A 20,798-nucleotide genomic window follows, 5' to 3' on the forward strand; every position below is an offset into this window, starting at 1 on the left:
ACTGGCATAACATTTTTATTGTCGTATTCAATATTTCAGAGATTCTTCGCCAGAGGAACTTGAAGCCATTCCTGAATTACCACCAGAGACCAGCAGTTGCACGCAGGCAGAGACTGCCTGTAGCGTGAGTTGAATTTTATACACAAGTTCACTGGTGTTTATTCTTATATAAAACGTCTCTAAAGACGTATGTTTACCTTTGCATTGATTGGCGGATTTTTGACTGAAGACATTGGATCTTTCCTGCTCTCCCATCCAAGTCCCAGGTTGTAATGACGTAATCATGACACTTAGTTGATTTTGAGTAGACAATTACTCGTTGCATCTGGGCTCATAGTCATAGCCATATAGCCATATAGGAATGACCGCTACACCGTCGCGCCAATAGCGGCCGAGGGAGGGAGAGTTAAGCGATTTCTTTATCATTCAGACAGATTCTCCTATCTGCACCTATCTGACACGTATAGCCACTGATGGTGGAGAAGTGCTGTCCAATTAGCCATTTTGGGGAAATTCAGGCATAAAATAATATTCTGTTGTGTGTCACTGTCAATCCAATATTTCAGAGATTCTTCGCCAGTTGCGGGAAGTTTGTCACCACCTGAAGCCCATGTAGAATTGTGAGTTGAATTTTATACACGATAGATCAGTGGTTCTCAAACTTTTTACACCAAGTACCACTTGAGAATGTAGCTGGCTCTCCAAGTACCACCATATGACCGGCGTTAAAATACAGTCTATTCAGCTATGCACAGTTCACGCAGGAGGCAAATGTATTCCTAATACCATTATTTATTGTTAACTTTTGTCAGACACAGCCACAATGTACAAAGGGATAGCACTAGAACTAGCAAACGCTTCCACACAACTCATACAATGCAAGGGGCATTGAGAACATAATAACTAACATTCTCACATAGCAAGTGAGAAAATTAAGAACTGTATTTCAGCAAATGTACTTAATCTCTCTCTCTCTCTCTCTCTCTCTCTCTCTCTCTCTCTCTCTCTCTCTCTCTCTCTCTCTCTCTCTCACAGCAAGCAATTGTCCATCATTCTCTCTCTCTCTCTCTCTCTCTCTCTCTCACACACACACACACACACACACACACACACACACACACACACACACACACACACACACACACACACACACACACACACACACACACACACACACACACACACACACACACAATTATTTTCTTACAAAAACTTAATGTCCTGCATTCTGGTGCAGGACTTTTTGAAATTTTACCCTTTAAATGCCAGTTTGTGTGATGGCATCACAAATTATTGTTAAAATAAACACACAAAGTAAAATATGTTCAATAGGATAGGAGCCCCGCATTTAGTGATCTAGGAGGCAAGTATTTTGTAATAAGATCGGATAGAGCAATCACAAAATAAAGAAATGAGGCTCATCGTGCTCGCAAGCCACTGTCTAAAGTCTAATTGTGTTCTCAGAGGGATGACACTGGTGATCTACACCTCTACCAGAGGCCAGCAGCCAGAGGGGGACCCTGCTGACCACAAGGCCATCTGAATCATCCTATGCTGAATTGACATGGATGGCATCTCCCTTAAGCTGATGTGAGTATAACTTCCATGTACAAACACAAACACACCCACTCTATCTATATCTCTCTTCTAGGACATGTCATCATCATCAAACCTTTATTTAATTCTTGGGAGAACAGTAGGGTTGTAAAAAAAAGTGTAAACATCTTCAAATCATTATTAACACATCCACGCTGTAAAGCGTTATTGCCCGCCATGCTTTGACCGCCTGATCTCGCTGTACAGCGTTATTGAGATCAATATTGAATTTTTTCGCCATGGCATTCAAAATTCATATATACACCCATGGCCACCTAGTTATAGTTGAAAGTGTGGGTGCAAGATTCTTTTTTATTCTTTTTTTTTTTTTTAACATTTAATGAACACCTGTATGTGCAATTTCCTGCAATATAGAGCCTTCAATCTTGACCAAAATAAAGCTGCTCTTTTCACTATAAAACTCAGTTTATATTGCAGTATGATAGCTATAATAATAATAACTTCACTGCGAGGGCTCTTTTAGCTAACGCTAGCTAGGCACGTATGATAGCCAATTACTATTATAATAATAATAATAACTTTCCCATCCTCCCAAAGCCCCTCCGGCCCCGTTCACATCCGCAGCGGCAGTACCAACAACAACAATTAATTGACGCTATCAATAGCCCCAGTGAGCGCGGCGGCTGAATGAATGAATGAATGAAAACTTTATTTAACAGATTGCAGAATGGGTACAATACAGTATGGCTCAATACACACAATTGTTAAGGGGATGCAGACCAGAGAAAGACGTTTGTCTTGTTTACATCAGGGTCCATACTAGCCCCTTTCGTGACTGTGCTGCACCGAGTGAATCCACAGTCACTTGCTCCTCAATGGGAAACCAACCTAGATTTACCCTGAAGGACTGGTTCTGGCCGAACCGTTCGTTATACAAGTATCACAGAGACATTACAAATGTGCTCACAGTTGCACAAGGGTTTCGGACAGAGATACGGGATGGTGCGCAGGCGCTGTGATCACCCAACGGCGGAAATAATGCCGCTTTGAGCAGTTTATAAAAAAATATTAAAAATATTTATTAGCAACGCCGAGCTTTCAAACCATCCCGTATCTCTGTCCGAACCCCTCGTGCAACTGTGAGCACCTTTGTAATGTCTCTGTGATACTTGTATAACGAACGGTTCGGCCAGAACCAGTCCTTCAGGGTAAATCTAGGTTGGTTTCCCATTGAGGAGCAAGTGACTGTGGATTCACTCGGTGCAGCGCGGAGGCTCACCATACGAGAAATATTCAGTTTCAATCTGTTTGCGCATTTAGTATACAGTCACAGTGTTCGACTTACGTGATGATTTGCTCCATTTTGATGTAAACGCCGAAGAATAATCCTCACAATGTTATCCAATATCCAGCCTGAATTTTTCAATGGCATTCGAAAAAGCCGCCTCCTCCCCCAACATGTCGTATACGTCATGCCGACGAACCGTGGCCCGTGGGCACTGGATCAAACCATTAGAGTGGGAGGTCACACAATCTTTGGAAACTTAAAAACTTGCTATTAAGTGTCATTGCGTATTATTAATTTGATTGAAATTACGTAGTTATGGTTAGATTTATATATGGGAGGGGGGGGGGGGTATATCATATTTTTCATATGATCAAAAAGTGGGGGAGCAAAATCAGACGTTTGCCCCCCCATGTTCAATAGTCGTAGAGCAGATGCTTCGCATGCTCTATTGCACAGGCGTCTATGTATACACCTCCGACGCAGCAGCTGGACCCTACGGCTCAATACAACGACGGCTCAATACCGCCACCTGGTGGATGGTCGGGCGAGTTACACTCGAACAACAGGAAGTGGGGGCTGTGCGTCGATTAAATTCATCCGGCCGTCAGACATTGTTGCAAGGCTCCCGACAGACACTATAGTACATATGGATCGCTTTATAAACTTAATAATCGATATGATTTTGGCGTTTATTGCGACATACAAACCGGAAATGGACCTAGGCGATCGACGTCCTATACTTGGGATATTTCACCGCCAGTCTCTTTGACGCACGGTAAGAGGACACTAACGTTATTTTCAGCCCAATTTATTCATTTAACTGCAAACCATCTGATCAATATATCACCCATACTACATAAAGCATTTACTGACGATCACGTAATTATAAACGCCCCCCCCCCCCCCCCTTTCCTCCGTGCATGATGACGCATAACGTATACGATCATATACAGTTGCATTTTTTAATATAGCGTGTCTAGGGAATAAACGCAATCGATGCATTTAGGTCTATAACTCACGTTCTAGGAATTACTACAGAAAATGATAAAAACATACTTATATTCTAGAAGGTATTTTTGTATGAATGTATGAATGAAAAAGTATAACGTTCCTACATCCTGAACAATAGATAATCGATGTTGAATGCAGGCATTAAAGCGTTCCGTCTCAAGACGGATTTCCGTCAATTTGATTGGGGAGATCCGTCAATTTGATTCGCAGTCTAACGGAATTGACTACCTGGTATAATATGATTTGTAGATGCATACAGATTGAAACAAAATTGAGCCAATCAGAGGCGCCAAATATCATGAAAAGGGAATTTTTTCTACCGAGGCGGCGCCAAGCAGTCATCACTCAGGGACTCGAGTGGTTGCAGCTGGAGGCTATTGGGCGAGTGACATTTGCGAGGTCTGTCCGCCACATGGCAGGGTAACAAAATAGTTGTGTCCCCTGCTGTGGTTGTGAGTATAGTATACGTTTATTAGCTTAACTCCGTAGCAACATCACACAGGTGTATCTGTAGACAGTCTCCTCCCCACCGTATGTATCTTTTTTCCTACCACCCACCCCCTCCTAATGTACAGTCCCGGACTTTCCAGTGAATCATAGTGTCCTTTTTTTTCATTTTCCCAGATGCACCATGCACCAAGGATCCAGCTGATTACTGCCAATCTGGAGGATTGTTCCTTATCTGCTCTTCACTTGTGCCACTGATTCATTGACCTTTTGTGGTGTGGTATGTTTTGATTTTTACTTAGTAATACACTGTATAGTTGGGATTCTGAATTAAACAGTATAATGTTCACATATATTATGGAGCCCCCAGGGGTCGGGAGAATATTGTGGAAAACAATATAAAACTGAAATGGTAAAGCTAAAAAACTGTAGACCTGACCACAACCATCTCGGTTCAACAGCACAATATGTTGCTTTCTCCGCTTTTAAAAGTTGAAATCATCTGATGACATTGAAGGGATAGTTCAGAATTGTGGACATAAAGTTTAATTTACTACTTGGCCATTATGTTAAGTTCAATGGACTGCACTTATATAGCAATAGCGCTTTTATCCAAAGCGCGTATGGCCTCTCATTCACCTATTCACACACATTCACACATCAATGGTGGCAGCTGCCATGCATATTGATCCATAAATAGTGTTTAGATTGTACTTCTATAGGTTTTTAACTTTACATACTGTATTTAAACATTACATTTGAACAAACACTACAAGCTAAAGTTTTAAATCATTTGAATCTGTTTTATACAGCACACTTGCTTCCAAAATAAAGCAGTTTTATAATCCTGAGCGTTTGTTAACACTTGAGCTTTTTGTTTCTAACAATCTGTACAATAAAAGTGTCTGTCTGATTAACTTTTAGTGGTGCCAATTTATTGAAGGAGTTTGATTGTAACAATTTAGGAAAGATCTGTAAAATAACAGTGTTTCTCTGCTGAGTTTTTAGTGGCATAACTTTATTGAAGGGGTTTGATTGTAATAAGTTAGGAAAAACCGGCCAAATAACAGTGTTTCACTGTGTTTCATCGTAATAATTTTGGAAAAACTTGTGGAATAACAGTGTTTCACTGCTGAACTTTAAGTTCTGTCACTTTATTGAAGGAGTTTGATTGTAACAATTTTGGAAAAACCTGTAAAATAACAGTGTTTCACTGCTGAACTTTAAGTTATGTCACTTAATTGAAGGTGTTTCATCGTAATAATTTTGGAAAAACTTGTGAAATAACAGTGTTTCACTGCTGAACTTTAAGTTCTGTCACTTTATTGAAGGAGTTTGATTGTAACAATTTAGGAAAAACCTGTGAAATAACAGTGTTTCACTGCTGAACTTTGAGTTCTGTCACTTAATTGAAGGAGTTTGATTGTAATAATTATGGGGAAAAACTGTCAAATAACAGTGTTTCACTGCTGAACTTTAAGTTCCGTCACTTTATTGAAGGAGTTTGATCGTAATAATTTAGGAAAAACCTGTGAAATAACAGTGTTTCACTGCTGAACTTTGAGTTCTGTCACTTAATTGAAGGAGTTTGATTGTAATAATTATGGGAAAACCTGTAAAATAACAGTGTTTCACTGCTGAACTTTAAGTTATGTCACTTAATTGAAGGAGTTTGATCGTAATAATTTAGGAAAAACCTGTGAAATAACAGTGTTTCACTGCTGAACTTTAAGTTCTGTCACTTAATTGAAGGAGTTTGATTGTAATAATTATGGAAAAACCTGTGAAATAATAGTGTTTCACTGCTGAACTTTAAGTTCTGTCACTTTATTGAAGGAGTTTGATCATAATAATTTAGGAAAAACCTGTGAAATAACAGTATTTCACTGCTTAACTTTAAGTTCTCTCACTTTATTGAAGGAGTTTGATTGTAATAATTTAGGAAAGACCTGTGAAATAACAGTGTTTCACTGCTGAACTTACTTAATTGAAGGAGTTTCATCGTAAATGTAGGGAAAACCTGTGAAATAACAGTGTTTCACTCCTGAACCTAACCTGTCAATTAACAGTGGTTCTCTGTTCTCTGGTTCTCAAATAATAAACAGAATTATCTGTAAATTTATTGATTTTCCACTTTATTTTAATTAGGGTATTTCAATGTAAATTTTACAGTAAATTTCTGTTGCCAAGCTGCCAGACTTTTACCGTTTTTTTACCTTTTTTTTCTTACAGTGTGTGACAAAATGGCATCCAATGTAATCAAAAAAGTCAACCAACGAACTAGATTCTTGTACCGGATCTCCTCTCTGGTAAACAAGAATACCCTGAAGACTCTGGCAGGAGCACTCATTCAAGGGTACTACGACTATTATATTAGGGATGGGTACCTTTCACATTTGTACCTGTGAATCGATACCGGTACCTTTTTTCGGTACTTTAGTCTCTAAAAATGTAATCTACCTACCTCAGTTGTAAAACAATTAAAATAAAAAATACAAACTTAATATTTAATAAATAAATAATGTATTATTATTACTTTATTATTATTTACATCTTACTGATGTAAAGCACTTTGAACTGCAATCCCCTGTATGAAAGGTGCTATACAAATAGTTATTATTATTATTTATTTAGAACATACATATACACAGTCACACACATAAACACGCTGTGCACGCTCACACACGCTCACACACGAGCAGCCACTTAACACTTTAACATGAGCGGGCACACACTCATGTCGCACACACGCACACTTATGGCCAAAGGAAAGGACACTTTAAATTAGAATAACAGGAACAGTGTATTGCACTACCAAAGCTAACTGTCCCATATGCTCTGTAAATAACTATGTACAGATACTGAGATGTCACTCCATGTTACCTGTTACCTGTTTACTGCACAATGTTGTTTTTTCATTTTTTGATTCTATTATATGTTGTACCACTGTATTGCACATCGTTGCGGGCAAGACCACCCGCATTTCATTGTATACCTGTATGCCGTGACAATTAAAACTCTTGACTTGACTTGACTTGAATCTTTAAATAAATGTTATGTTTATTTAAAATAATATGTTTTACAAATTAACTAAAAAGGTACATACATCTATATATTTAAATACAAAATAAATAAAGGTATTGTATTTTACAAAATAACAAGTATAAAACAAGGGTAAACAAACCACTCTAGCAGCAATTAACTATTCTGCTGATCAAAAAATTGTCAAATACACATCTATATATTTATTATATACGATTAGCTAACGTTAGCTTAATAACGTTAAATGGGTTACAAATATGTGAAACTATGGAAGGAGTAAGCCGACCGCTAAAAGGAAAACCAACCGTGGCAGCGCGAGCACATAACAAAAGAAAGTTTCGAGAGGAGTGCAAGTTTGGAGATAGTAGTGTTTCAAGAGACTGGCTACAGGTGGAAACTGAGCTACACTTTCTAACAACCTGCCCACTGTACCAAGATATCAGAGACATATACTCCCCATGAATTGCAAACACCCAAAAGAGAGTTTGAAAACATAAATTGTGCCGTTGACATTAACGTGCGGTTTCGTTTTGCGGTAAACAAAATGTGACGTCATCGGAAAAAATATATAATAATTGCATTACCGAAAATTGCCACCGTTGGATCTCACGTGAATCGATACACGGTAGTACCGACGTGTTTCGGTAGGTATAGGCCTACCCTTAAAATTACCGAATTCGGTACCCATCCCTAACGACTATGCTTGCACCTCATGGTACTAAAGCACCTCAAAGGCACTAAAAACAAGTTTACAAACATCACAAAACAAACTGGTCGGACTACTTACTACTTGACCTTACTCCTAAAACCCACCTCACCCTTGCCCAATTTGACTACCTAGGATGGCTTAGAGTAGACGACAGAGTACAGCAACTTGCAATGGGCCTGGTCTACAAGATACACTACACCACTCAGGTACCCATGTACATGTCGAAATACTTCCCAAAGGTCAGTGAATACCACACCCACAACACCAGAGGGAGTTCCACAAATCATGTGCAATCCAGATTCGGCACAAACAAGGGACTAAACACGTTTTGCAATTATGCCACAACAATGTGGAACGCCCTACCCCCAGCCGTAAGAAAATGTGAATCCGGGCGGCTACGTGGTGTAGTGGGCAAGGCGCTCGCCACGAATGCGGAGACTGTTCGAGCCCAGCGCTCCACATTGCTTTCAGTTTAGCTGGTCGTTCATACTAATACACATTGGCCGTATTAGGGGGTGGGAAACTGATGGGTGGGGATCGGGCGTTGTGAACAGCGACTCCTACAGGTCGGTTGGTGCGCCTGCGCAGTAGAATCAGGAAGTGTCAGCGTGAGCCTCCCACGCGTTAATCCTCGCCACTGAGAGATCGAGCTGCGCAGGTGAAAAGATGCGACTGCTGTTACCTCAAGTACCGGAGGGGACTTGTGCTATGTATGACTTAGTCCACATTGCAGCCGGCTTGTGGGAGGCAAGAAACAGCGTTCGTGACAGGGGAGGGTTGAATTGGATGATACGAAATTGGGATGGGAGAAAATATAGAAAATGGGAGAAAAAGTGGATAAAAAAAAAGAAAATGTGAATCCCTACCCACATTCAAAACCTCTCTTACTGTAAAGAGCACCTACAGGAGGCGGCAATTCGAAACTGGCCACCGTAAATGTCCAACCCCCCCCCCAAATAGACAGTCTCCTCCCCACCGTATGTATATACTTTCTCCCACCCACCCACCCCCTCCTAATGTACAGTCTCCTCCCCATCATATGTATATAGTTTCTGTTAGGATCTCTGGGTAACAGTACTGTTGTGAAGGATCAGATTAAACCGAATATGTATATTTATTTATATATATATATTTAATTGTATTTGTATATCGTTTGATATCCCCTGTATATTCCTTGTACAATATGCATTGAATATCCCCGTTTCTACTAAACAGCCCATAATAGTTTCATTCTACCATTGGACGAGAACCTGGCGCCAGGTTGCTATACCCCTAGGTCCAAGTTCAATCGTGCCGCCTAACATGTCGAGGCAACCCCCGGTTCCGCGCAGTAATATGCCGGGCGAAATACGAATGGTACTATTTGTTCATAGCGCATATATATATGGCGCTCGTAAAGTAGAACTTTCTTTTAGTCCAGTTCTTTACCCTCCAACAGAGTGACAGACGCAAAAGCCTCCCCACGACGCACGTGCGGTGTAGTAGGGCCTACTTGGCCCAGAATAGGCATTGAGATATCGTGTAGATTAATAGTTGAATGGTCATAGTTTGGCACCATACCGTCGAGTTGGACGTATTCTATTAAGCTAATAATAGTCCATTTATGTATGGTGCATCGTTCGGTTCGAGTTCTACAGTTATCAGTACCCCCATCGTTCCTGACGTTATCTGGACGCTTATCCAGGCTGGTCAGACCCCTAGTGGTGATTGCATCCGAGGAGCTCCGGGTCAAGAGCGACTGGACCTGTATATTGGATTACTCTACCCGACGACGGCGAGCCTTCCACGGCTCTTGGATTATGCTTTGTGTGCTTTGATTATTCCATGGATAAAGGCCAACACTGTCGAGTGTTGGAATTACCCCCTGGAGAGGACTCCAGGTGAGGCGGCGCTCTACACGTGAGGTCGCACCACGTCTCTCCGTTGTGGACCGGCAGATACCGTTCCACAGAGGGTCCAGCTGTATTCGTCTGCGGCCCGAGGTTCTGTGGGCACTGTGTCCAAGACTTTGGATTCTCCCAAGACACCGTCGGCCAGATGGGATAACGCCAGCGGCTTCTCTAACCCCCCCTCCTACTGTCTTACAACCAGCGGGACCCCCCCCCCCCCCCTTAGTGTATCCAGCTATAATCATTTAAGTACCATCGCTATCGTTTCCTAAATATTCCAGGTTGTATACTTACTCCCTGCGCAACCAGAGATTGGACATTCAATGCTGATTTACCTACGAATACTCATTTGCCATAAAAGTGCATATTCAATATTTCAAATCATAAATGTAATTAAGTGAATGTTGTATACACCTTTTGCTGTATTAAATATTCGATTTGGTACATTTGTGTTGGTTCGTTTCATCAGGTGGGAAAGTGTTCATCATACTTATATCTTGTACTGGGTGGCCAGAAGTTAAAGTACATGAGGTAGTGGTATTAAATATCATATCTAACAATACAGTCAGGGAATTGTACCCCTCAGCTACAATTGGTCCTTCGAGCCGGAGGGTAACTAGTGTAATATTAATATAGTGTTATTAATATCGAAATGGCCTATGATGAACACTCCACGAAACGATCCTCCTAACCTAGAACGCCCGCAGCGCAGATGACAGACACCTCAGTACTTAGAGGCTTACACTGTCAGTCAACTACCTAGCCTTCGACAAACGGTAAACGTGGTAAAAGTAGAAAGTAAAATTATGTCTGACCTTAACGACCAGGTTTCCCCGACCACAGAGGCCCTAGTAGGTCCTAATGTAACTGACCAAGCCCACGGTGGGGACCAGGAGGGAATTGACATGCCTTTACCCCCCGCCACTACTAAAGAAGTAGTCCCCGACACGCCCCGGGAGGAAGACAACCCTACAGAGAGAGAACTCTGCACGGAAGAAGAAGAGGAGAGCGCCGAGGAACTAGAGCTCCAGGACTCCCCAACGAGTACCCCCAGGAGCGGTTCACGCAGGAGCGGCTCACCTCCACTACCGCCTTCCCCCAGCGAAGCGGAGAGGATACTACAACAGGCGTTCCTCGTCAGCCTGACAGCCTCTACCGAACGCGATCGGCTCCAAGCACAGACGCTTAGCGAGCGCGAACGTCTCCAAGCACAGGCGACCAGCGAGCGCGAACACCTCCAAGCACAGCAACGGAGCGAAGAACAGCGCACAAGTCTGGAGATGAGACGCTTCCAGATGGAAGAGAATATGGCAAGAGACCGGGCCGACGCCCAACGCGCCGCTGCCGGTGCCCAAAGAGACGCAGAGCGCGACAGACTACAAGCGCAACTAATAGAGCAGCTGATCAAAAGGACAACTCCCTCTCCCTCCGCCAGGGGCTCAAGGAACTCGTCGAGACAACAGTCAAGAGCAGCGTCACCGCAACGAGCAAGCGACCCTGAACTTGACCAACAGACCGAGTCTAGACCCCCCGCAGATCCCCTTCCCATACCGGTCCAAGCGAGACCGAGCTACAAGGAAGGAGCGGCCTACACTGCGGAGAAGCTAAATAAACGATTACAAGATCTGGAAGATTTGATAGAAGAAGAAGAGGGAGAAGAGGAGAACCAAGCCCGACGACAGCACAGTACTCCACCGGACCAGGAGGTCCCATACAGTCCAGGCTATACCCCCGCGGCGCTGCGCTACAGACCCCTGACTCTATTTACGGGTGAGCACGACGCACGACCAGCCCCGAGGAACAGTACCTGGACCAGCGGGCCATGGTACCCTGCCAGTACCGGCCCACAGCGAGGCGCAAAAGGGGACTCGCCCAGGAGGTCTCTCCCCCAACGCTCGCCGATGTATCAGCCATCCACGGCGTCATACAACGCCACGCCGTCATTCCCAGACTTCGCCTATGAGAGTCGAGCACAGTACACGGAGCTCCGGATGTGTTTAGAGACAATGATGGTGGATGTCGCTGATGAACGCCACAAGTATGCAATATTATTGAAGCACCTGAAAGTACCGCGAGCGCACAATATAGCGCTAGCCTATGCTACCTCCTCGACCCCATACACAGCGGCCCTTGCAGCGCTGGATCAAAGATATGGACGTATATGGGATTACGTAATCCAGGAGATAAGGCATATTGACCGCCTACCCCCAGCCACAGACAATCGCTCACTAGACGACCTGTCAATCAAAGTGCAGTCCCTGGTGGGGATGCTGGGAGCTCAACGGGAGAAGGGCAGGCATGAGCTGTACGCCAACTCTAACGTTGAGAGGATTTTGGAGAAGCTGCCACCCGCAAGACAGGAGCGATTTCGGCGGCAGAGGGACTACCGAGATCCCGACGGCCCCGAGCCATCCCTCCTTGATCTGGCCGACTTCCTGGCGAGAGAGGTCAGCAGCTTACGACTGGACACCTTCGGGCGGAGCACGCCAAGCTCCAGAGAGGGACCCAGGAGAATAAGTGATGGAAGAAGATCGGTGACTGTCATGCACCAATCAGAGTCAGTACCGAGCAGTAAGAGTCACAGCACCCCCTCGAGAAAGGAGAAGTGGAAGATAGCGTGTCCCTACTGTGAGAAAGAACACTGGCTGTCACAATGTGACTCATTCACAAAGATGAATGCAGAAGAAGTGAGCCAATGGATAAAGTCCAACCGGCGCTGTTATCGATGTGCGCGGCCCCACATGGCAGCCGAATGCCGCCTAAAGAAAAGGTGCAGCCGGTGCGATGGAGCCCATCTAGATATACTACACGATAGTAACGGAAGACGGCCTATACCTGCACCACGGAGCGGCACCAAGGCAAGTGTCATGTACATTGACCCCGCCAGCAGCAACGGAGCTCAAGTGCTCTTAAAGGTAGTCCGTGTGACATTGAGCTACCAGGATAAAGTCATGGACACTTACGCCGTCCTTGATGACGGGTCAGAGAAGACCCTTCTGCTCGCCTCCGCTGCGACTCAGCTGGGACTGCGGGGGAGCAAGAACGAAATGACGATTCGGACAATAAGAAGAGATTTAAAGACGATAAAGGGCGAGAATGTCTCCTTCACTATCGCAGCCAACGGGCAGCCAGAGCGACGGTACAAGATCACAAACGCTTTCACCAGCCAAGAAATAGGACTCTCGCAGTACACCTACCCTGTCACCAAGTTGATGGATAAATATGTGCACCTGCGCCAATTACCTATCCCGCTCATAGACGGCGCTACCCCGACCCTGTTGATAGGCTCCGACCATGCAGAACTCATAGTCCCGATTGACCGGGTCCATACAGGCCCCCGAGGCTGTCCTGCAGCAGTCGAGACCCGCCTAGGATGGACATTACAAGGCCCCCTCGCTAAATCTCTCAACCGAACCGCAGCCACTAGCTGCTTCCACTCCAGAACGACAGAAGAAGACACCACTCTCCTGCAGCATGTCGAGAGGCTATGGACCCTAGAGACAATGCCCTTTAAGAACGAAAAGAAAGACATTCGCTCTAAAGAAGACATTTACGCCATCCACCTACTCGAGCAGGGGACAAAGAGAGTCACAGTCGGCGGAGTGATGAGATACGCAACTCCACTCCTGAGGCGAGAGGGAATGCCCCCCTTTCACGCAAAGAAAGACGCCACGGAGCGCTATCTACTGAACACAGAGCGGCGCCTAGCCAAAGACCCCGCTCAACAGAGTGTGTACCGAGCTGAGATTGAGAAGCTAATCACAGCGGGACACGTAACAAAGATTGACATTAAAGAGGCCGATCAGACGACCGAATCATGGTACGTGCCGCATCACAAGGTCCATCACAATGGCAAGGATCGCATTGTGTTTAACTGCAGCTACCAGATCGGATCCCAAAATCTGAACAAAGAGCTATTGCCCGGCCCCACACTGGCCCCTCCCTACTAGGCGTGCTACTGCGCTTCCGCCAGGACAAGGTGGCTATAAGCGGGGATATCAAAGGGATGTTCTTGCAAGTGAGACTAGTAGAGGAGGACAAGCCTCTGCTACGGTTCCTATGGAGAGAGAAGATCGGAGATGAGAACCCATCCATCTACCAGTGGGAAGTACTCCCCTTCGGAACCACATGCAGCCCGTGCTGTGCTACATTTGCACTACAGAAACACGTCACAGAGGACCCAGCAGCAGATGAAGAGGTCCAACACAGTGTGAAGAACAGTTTCTACGTAGACAACTGTCTACAAAGCGTCTCGACTCAAGAAGAAGCCGAGGCTCTCCTAATCAAGTTACGCGCCTCCCTAATCAAAGGAGGCTTTGATCTCAGGCAGTGGGCCAGCAGTGACCCGCACGTATTGCGCAGCCTCTCCTCCGCAGACAAGGCTGCCAGCAGCGAGACCTGGATGGCGACAATCCCAGGAGAAGCCCAAGAAATGACACTAGGATTAGTCTGGCGCTTCAAAACAGACTCGCTCCACTATAGACACAAACCCTTGGCTCCAGAGCAAGGAAGGTCGGCGGCGATACCGACCACCAGACGGAGTGTGTACAGAACACTCGCCAGACAATATGACCCGCTGGGATGTATTCTACCTTACACCACCAGGGCAAAGATGATTGTACGAGCACTATGGGACAAGGACCAGGGCTGGGACGACCCAATACCCGCACACCTTGCCTCAACATGGAGAGAGTGGGAGACGGAACTCCGCTCACTCCCAGGTGTCAATATACGCCGCAGCTACTTCCCATCCACAGTGAGGCCAGAGACATGCGAGATTGAGCTACACGTCTTCAGCGACGCCTCCGAAGTAGCCTACGGATCGGTTGCCTATTTGCGTGCCCAAGAGATGGGAGGAGAGATACACACTGCTTTCATACTGGCCCGCTCAAGAATAGCCCCACGTAAGCAACAATCTATCCCACGTCTAGAGCTCTGCGCAGCCCTCGCAGGAGCGCATCTAGCCACGTTAATCCAACGTGAACTCACCATTCCGGTGCATAGAACAATCTTGTGGTCAGATTCCACGACAGTACTCACATGGATTAAGTCTGATTCATGCAGATACAAAGTCTTCGTGGGAGTCAGAGTCACCGAGATTCAAGAATTAACAGAAGAAGCAAGCTGGAGGTATGTGGATACCAAACACAACCCAGCTGACGTCATCACCCGGGGAATGTCCCTGGATGACCTAACCCGTCGCAACATCTACAGTGACGGACCAGCATTCCTCCAGCTCCCGGAAGGAGATTGGCCTACGCCCACCCCGAGGGAAGCAAGTAGCGAGGAGGCTGAGAACAAGAAGCCTATGTTCTGTGGACTGAGCACTGTCGCTTCCACAGACCCGAACATAGATGACTGCATTACCCTAGAGAGTGCGCAACAAAGAACATTCCTGCGGCACCACCCAGAGATTCAGTCCACCACTGACATGTCAGCAGCTGACTACGAAGAAGCAGAACTTCTTCTACTACAACGAGCCCAGAGAGACTCGTTCCCCGATGAGCTAGACTGTCTACAGGGAGGAAACCCCGTCCCATCAGACAGCAGACTGATTCACCTGGCACCAGAGAGTGACGCACATAATCTCATCAGAGTGGGTGGTCGCCTGCGGAGAGCCCCCGATCTACCAGATGACATTAAGCACCCGATCGTCTTGAACAGCCGACACAAGGTCACAGAGCTGATCATAAAGAAATACGACGAGGATGTGCACCACGCAGGAGCAGAGAGAGTCTTCGCGGAGATCAGACGTCGTTATTGGATATTGCAAGGGAGAGAAGCAGTACGGCGCTTCCAGCGAACCTGTCTAGACTGCCGTAAGTGGCGCGCGCAGCCCAGCATACCACGGATGGCTGACCTACCCCCCTGTCGCCTCCGAATCGGCGACAAGCCATTCCACTCCACAGGCATGGACTGTTTTGGCCCGTTGTATATAAAGAGAGGAAGAGGCACCGAGAAGCGGTGGGGTATTGTATTCAAATGCATGACCACCAGAGCGATACATATCGAGCTCCTTCCGACCATGAGCACAGACTCATTCCTTATGGCCTTCCGGAGATTCATATCACGGAAAGGACAACCGTCTACATTGTTGTCTGATCACGGGACCAACTTCAAAGGCGGAGAAAGAGAGCTGAGAGAGAGCTTCCAAGCTATGGGCCCAGAACTTAAGACCCACCTCGCTCCAGCCCAGGTTGACTTCCAGTTTAATCCCCCGAACGCACCCCACTTCGGTGGAACCTGGGAACGAGAAGTACGTTCTATAAAGACAGCCCTGTATGCCGTACTCGGAGCCCAGACTGTGGCAGAGGAAGTCCTAATGACAGTCCTCACGGAGATCGAGGGAGTATTGAACTCAAAGCCCCTCGGTTACGTCTCCAGTGATGTAGCAGATGTCGACCCAGTCACCCCCAACACACTCCTAATGGGGCGGCTGGACCCCGCGCTACCCCAGACAATGTACAGGCCCGAAGAAGCGAACGGCCGAAGAATGTGGAGGTACAGCCAAGTACTAGCTGACAAGTTTTGGAGCAGCTTCCTACTTCACTACCTACCGTCTCTACAGACCCGCCAGAAGTGGGTAAAAGAGAGAGACAATTTGACAGAAGGAACAGTCGTCATGATAGTTGACCAGTCACTCCCCAGAGCTATGTGGCCGGCTGGCCGCGTAAGCAAAGTGATCACCGGTGCCGATGGCAAGGTCCGAGCAGCTGAAGTACTCGTCCAAGGGCGCACCTACACACGGCCCGTGGCGAGGCTCATAGAACTGCCCCGACTCCCAGATACTATCGATGATGACCATGACCCTATGACTTTGTGAGTTGACTGACCCTTACAGCGGACCTTGAGTGGAAGACAGTGCGGTTAATCTGTCTCTGCTTAGCTAATTAGGTGGGACTAATTAGGGGGCGGCTGTTGTGAAGGATCAGATTAAACCGAATATGTATATTTATTTATATATATATATTTAATTGTATTTGTATATCGTTTGATATCCCCTGTATATTCCTTGTACAATATGCATTGAATATCCCCGTTTCTACTAAACAGCCCATAATAGTTTCATTCTACCATTGGACGAGAACCTGGCGCCAGGTTGCTATACCCCTAGGTCCAAGTTCAATCGTGCCGCCTAACATGTCGAGGCAACCCCCGGTTCCGCGCAGTAATATGCCGGGCGAAATACGAATGGTACTATTTGTTCATAGCGCATATATATATGGCGCTCGTAAAGTAGAACTTTCTTTTAGTCCAGTTCTTTACCCTCCAACAGAGTGACAGACGCAAAAGCCTCCCCACGACGCACGTGCGGTGTAGTAGGGCCTACTTGGCCCAGAATAGGCATTGAGATATCGTGTAGATTAATAGTTGAATGGTCATAGTTTGGCACCATACCGTCGAGTTGGACGTATTCTATTAAGCTAATAATAGTCCATTTATGTATGGTGCATCGTTCGGTTCGAGTTCTACAGTTATCAGTACCCCCATCGTTCCTGACGTTATCTGGACGCTTATCCAGGCTGGTCAGACCCCTAGTGGTGATTGCATCCGAGGAGCTCCGGGTCAAGAGCGACTGGACCTGTATATTGGATTACTCTACCCGACGACGGCAAGCCTTCCACGGCTCTTGAATTATGCTTTGTGTGCTTTGATTATTCCATGGATAAAGGCCAACACTGTCGAGTGTTGGAATTACCCCCCGGAGAGGACTCCAGGTGAGGCGGCGCTCTACACGTGAGGTCGCACCACGTCTCTCCGTTGTGGACCGGCAGATACCGTTCCACAGAGGGTCCAGCTGTATTCGTCTGCGGCCCGAGGTTCTGTGGGCACTGTGTCCAAGACTTTGGATTCTCCCAAGACACCGTCGGCCAGATGGGATACCGCCAGCGGCTTCTCTAACCCCCCCTCCTACTGTCTTACAACCAGCGGGACCCCCCCCCCCCCCCTTAGTGTATCCAGCTATAATCATTTAAGTACCATCGCTATCGTTTCCTAAATATTCCAGGTTGTATACTTACTCCCTGCGCAACCAGAGATTGGACATTCAATGTTGATTTACCTACGAATACTCATTTGCCATAAAAGTGCATATTCAATATTTCAAATCATAAATGTAATTAAGTGAATGTTGTATACACCTTTTGCTGTATTAAATATTCGATTTGGTACATTTGTGTTGGTTCGTTTCATCAGGTGGGAAAGTGTTCATCATACTTATATCTTGTACTGGGTGGCCAGAAGTTAAAGTACATGAGGTAGTGGTATTAAATATCATATCTAACAATACAGTCAGGGAATTGTACCCCTCAGCTACAAGTACTGTATATTTGCATATCGTATATGTCACAAATGTTACAGTACTATATACCTGTTTGTCATGTATGTCCCTATGTCATAAATGTCATGATGTCATGTATGTTGTGTATGTCATAAATGACACTATGAATTGAAAATGGGGGACCCTGATGTAAACAAGACAAACATCTTTCTCTGGTCTGCATCCCCTTAACAATTGTGTGTATTGAGCCATACTGTATTGTACCCATTCTGCAATCTGTTAAATAAAGTTTTCATTCATTCATACATACATTCATTCATGCGTGGTTGGGGTGTATTGTTTTAGGTAGAGGAAGTGTGTGCGTGGTTGGGGTGTATTGTTTTAGGTGCGGAGGAAGTGTGTGCGTGGTTGGGATGTATTGTTTAACACTATGCTGTCCGTTCACGAGTATATACGTGTTTCGATTCCATGCGTTGTGGACCAGAGCCACGTATATACTCGTGGCAAGTTGTTATTGTTTTATTCCATATTTATAACGCTTATTAGGTCCCCGATCCACTAGCAGGATCTTTCCACATATTTGATTTTCGAAACATGCAGTACCGGCCAGATCCGCTTAGGGGCCATCGCACCACTGCAGTATTTATGATTAGCCAATGTGCATATCGATCTACCAGAATGACTGGTGAGGAAATGCTGCCGGCGATCACATGGCCTGACGGTAGGATAATATTACCCCAAATTACAGCTGGATTGGACATTGTGATAGACTACTGACATTGGCTACCGGAACGCACACTCTATTGCTAATCAATAATACTGATCGGCGTTCCCCGCCGCCCCCATTTCATCCATAGATGCTCTGTAATAGTCCGGATGCTACGCAGTTTGTTTTATTTCATTCGTATATATACAGCAGAAATGGCGTTTGATATAACGGCGGCAATGTTTCGCCTTTTTTGCAGCCTCCTGCAGAAAAGCCTAGACGAAAAGCGCGATATACGTTATATTCACGACGCTATAAAATGACAACCAACCGATGGATTTTTATTTTCTTTAAGCCATTATTAAGGCACGGTTTATGCACTCAAGTGACAATGAGAATGGACAGATAGCAATACTATAAATGATATATAAAGCTCTTAGAAAGTACATCGGTTTGTTTACAATCCGAGGAAGTGTGTGTGTGGTTGGGAATCTTGGGATGTATTGTTTTAGGTGCGGAGGAGGTGCGTGCGTGGTTGGGATGTATTGTTTTAGGTGCAGAGGAGGTGTGTGCGTGGTTGGGGTGTATTGTTTTAGGTGCAGAGGAGGTGTGTGCGTGGTTGGGGTGTATTGTTTCAGGAAGTTGAAGAGGTAACAGTAGGGGGGTGCAAAAGTGTAAAGGGCTTTGTATGTGCGCATGCGTCGCCTGAGACGGCCGCTGCTGCAGATCGCTCTACCAGTTTTGTACTTTTTTGTCAAGTTCTACGTCTTTATTGTACATATTCTTTTTACCTGGACACTAGTCCTTATTTATTTAAGTCGTGCCCTTCTAGACATGCAGTTTAGAATAGTTTTAGAAGAGTTTTTGTCCATCTGGCTGATGGGGGAACTACTTTTTCAACTCTCGAGCGGACAACAGCTGACCGGAGCGTCCTTTGTTTACACAAGAGATCAGCTGCTGTCGCTATGCAACCAGCCGGCGCGCTGCAACCAGCTAACCAACCCGGAGTTATCAAACATATTCCCGGAGGAGATACTAAGGACAAACGGTAGCTTTCGGGGATGTCGAGGAAGAGGGCGACGTGCGAGACAGAAGAGGGCTGAAGCAAGTAGAGAGAGAAGGAGATTTAAACAATATCTCCCTTCCGTCGTCATTGGCAACGTGAGGTCTCTGGCAAATAAGATTGATGAGCTGGCCGTGCTTACCGGCAGTCAGAAGGAATACCGTGAGTGTAGCATTATGTGTTTTTCTGAGACATGGTTGCACACAGATATTCCTGATAGCGATGTCTCTATAGACGGGTTTCAGATTGTGCGCTCTGATCGCAACCGCGGGAGCGGCAAGCGTAAAGGAGGGGGGCTTGCCTTATTTATTAATAAGAGATGGTGTAACCCCAACCATATTACGATCAAAGAGCGACACTGTGACCAGGATATAGAGATGTTAGCTGTAGGACTCAGACCATACTATTTGCCAAGAGAAATCCCCCACGTTATCATGATGGCCGTTTACATCCCCCCCTCGGCAAACCCGACGGCCCTGTGTGACGTCATCCACGGCGCAATTGCACGTCTCTAGACGAAACACCCGAAGGCTTTAATCCTCATCTCAGGGGATTTTAACCATGTAAAACTGGACAAATCACTACCAAACTTCAAACATTATGTCAGCTGCCACACCAGGGAGAACAGGACCCTGGACCTGCTTTATGCCAACATCAAGGAGGCATACAGCTCCTCACCACTACCACAGCTGGGCCGGTCGGACCACAACCTGGTTCACCTCAACCCCTGTTATGTGCCTCTGGTCAGAAGACAGCCTGCGACCAAAATAACTGTAAGAAGGTGGTCAGAGGAGGCTCAAGAGGC

The sequence above is a fragment of the Notolepis coatsorum genome (genome assembly GCF_963971535.1).
Source record: "Notolepis coatsorum genome assembly, chromosome: 3".
In the NCBI taxonomy this organism is placed as follows: Eukaryota; Metazoa; Chordata; class Actinopteri; order Aulopiformes; family Paralepididae; genus Notolepis; species Notolepis coatsorum.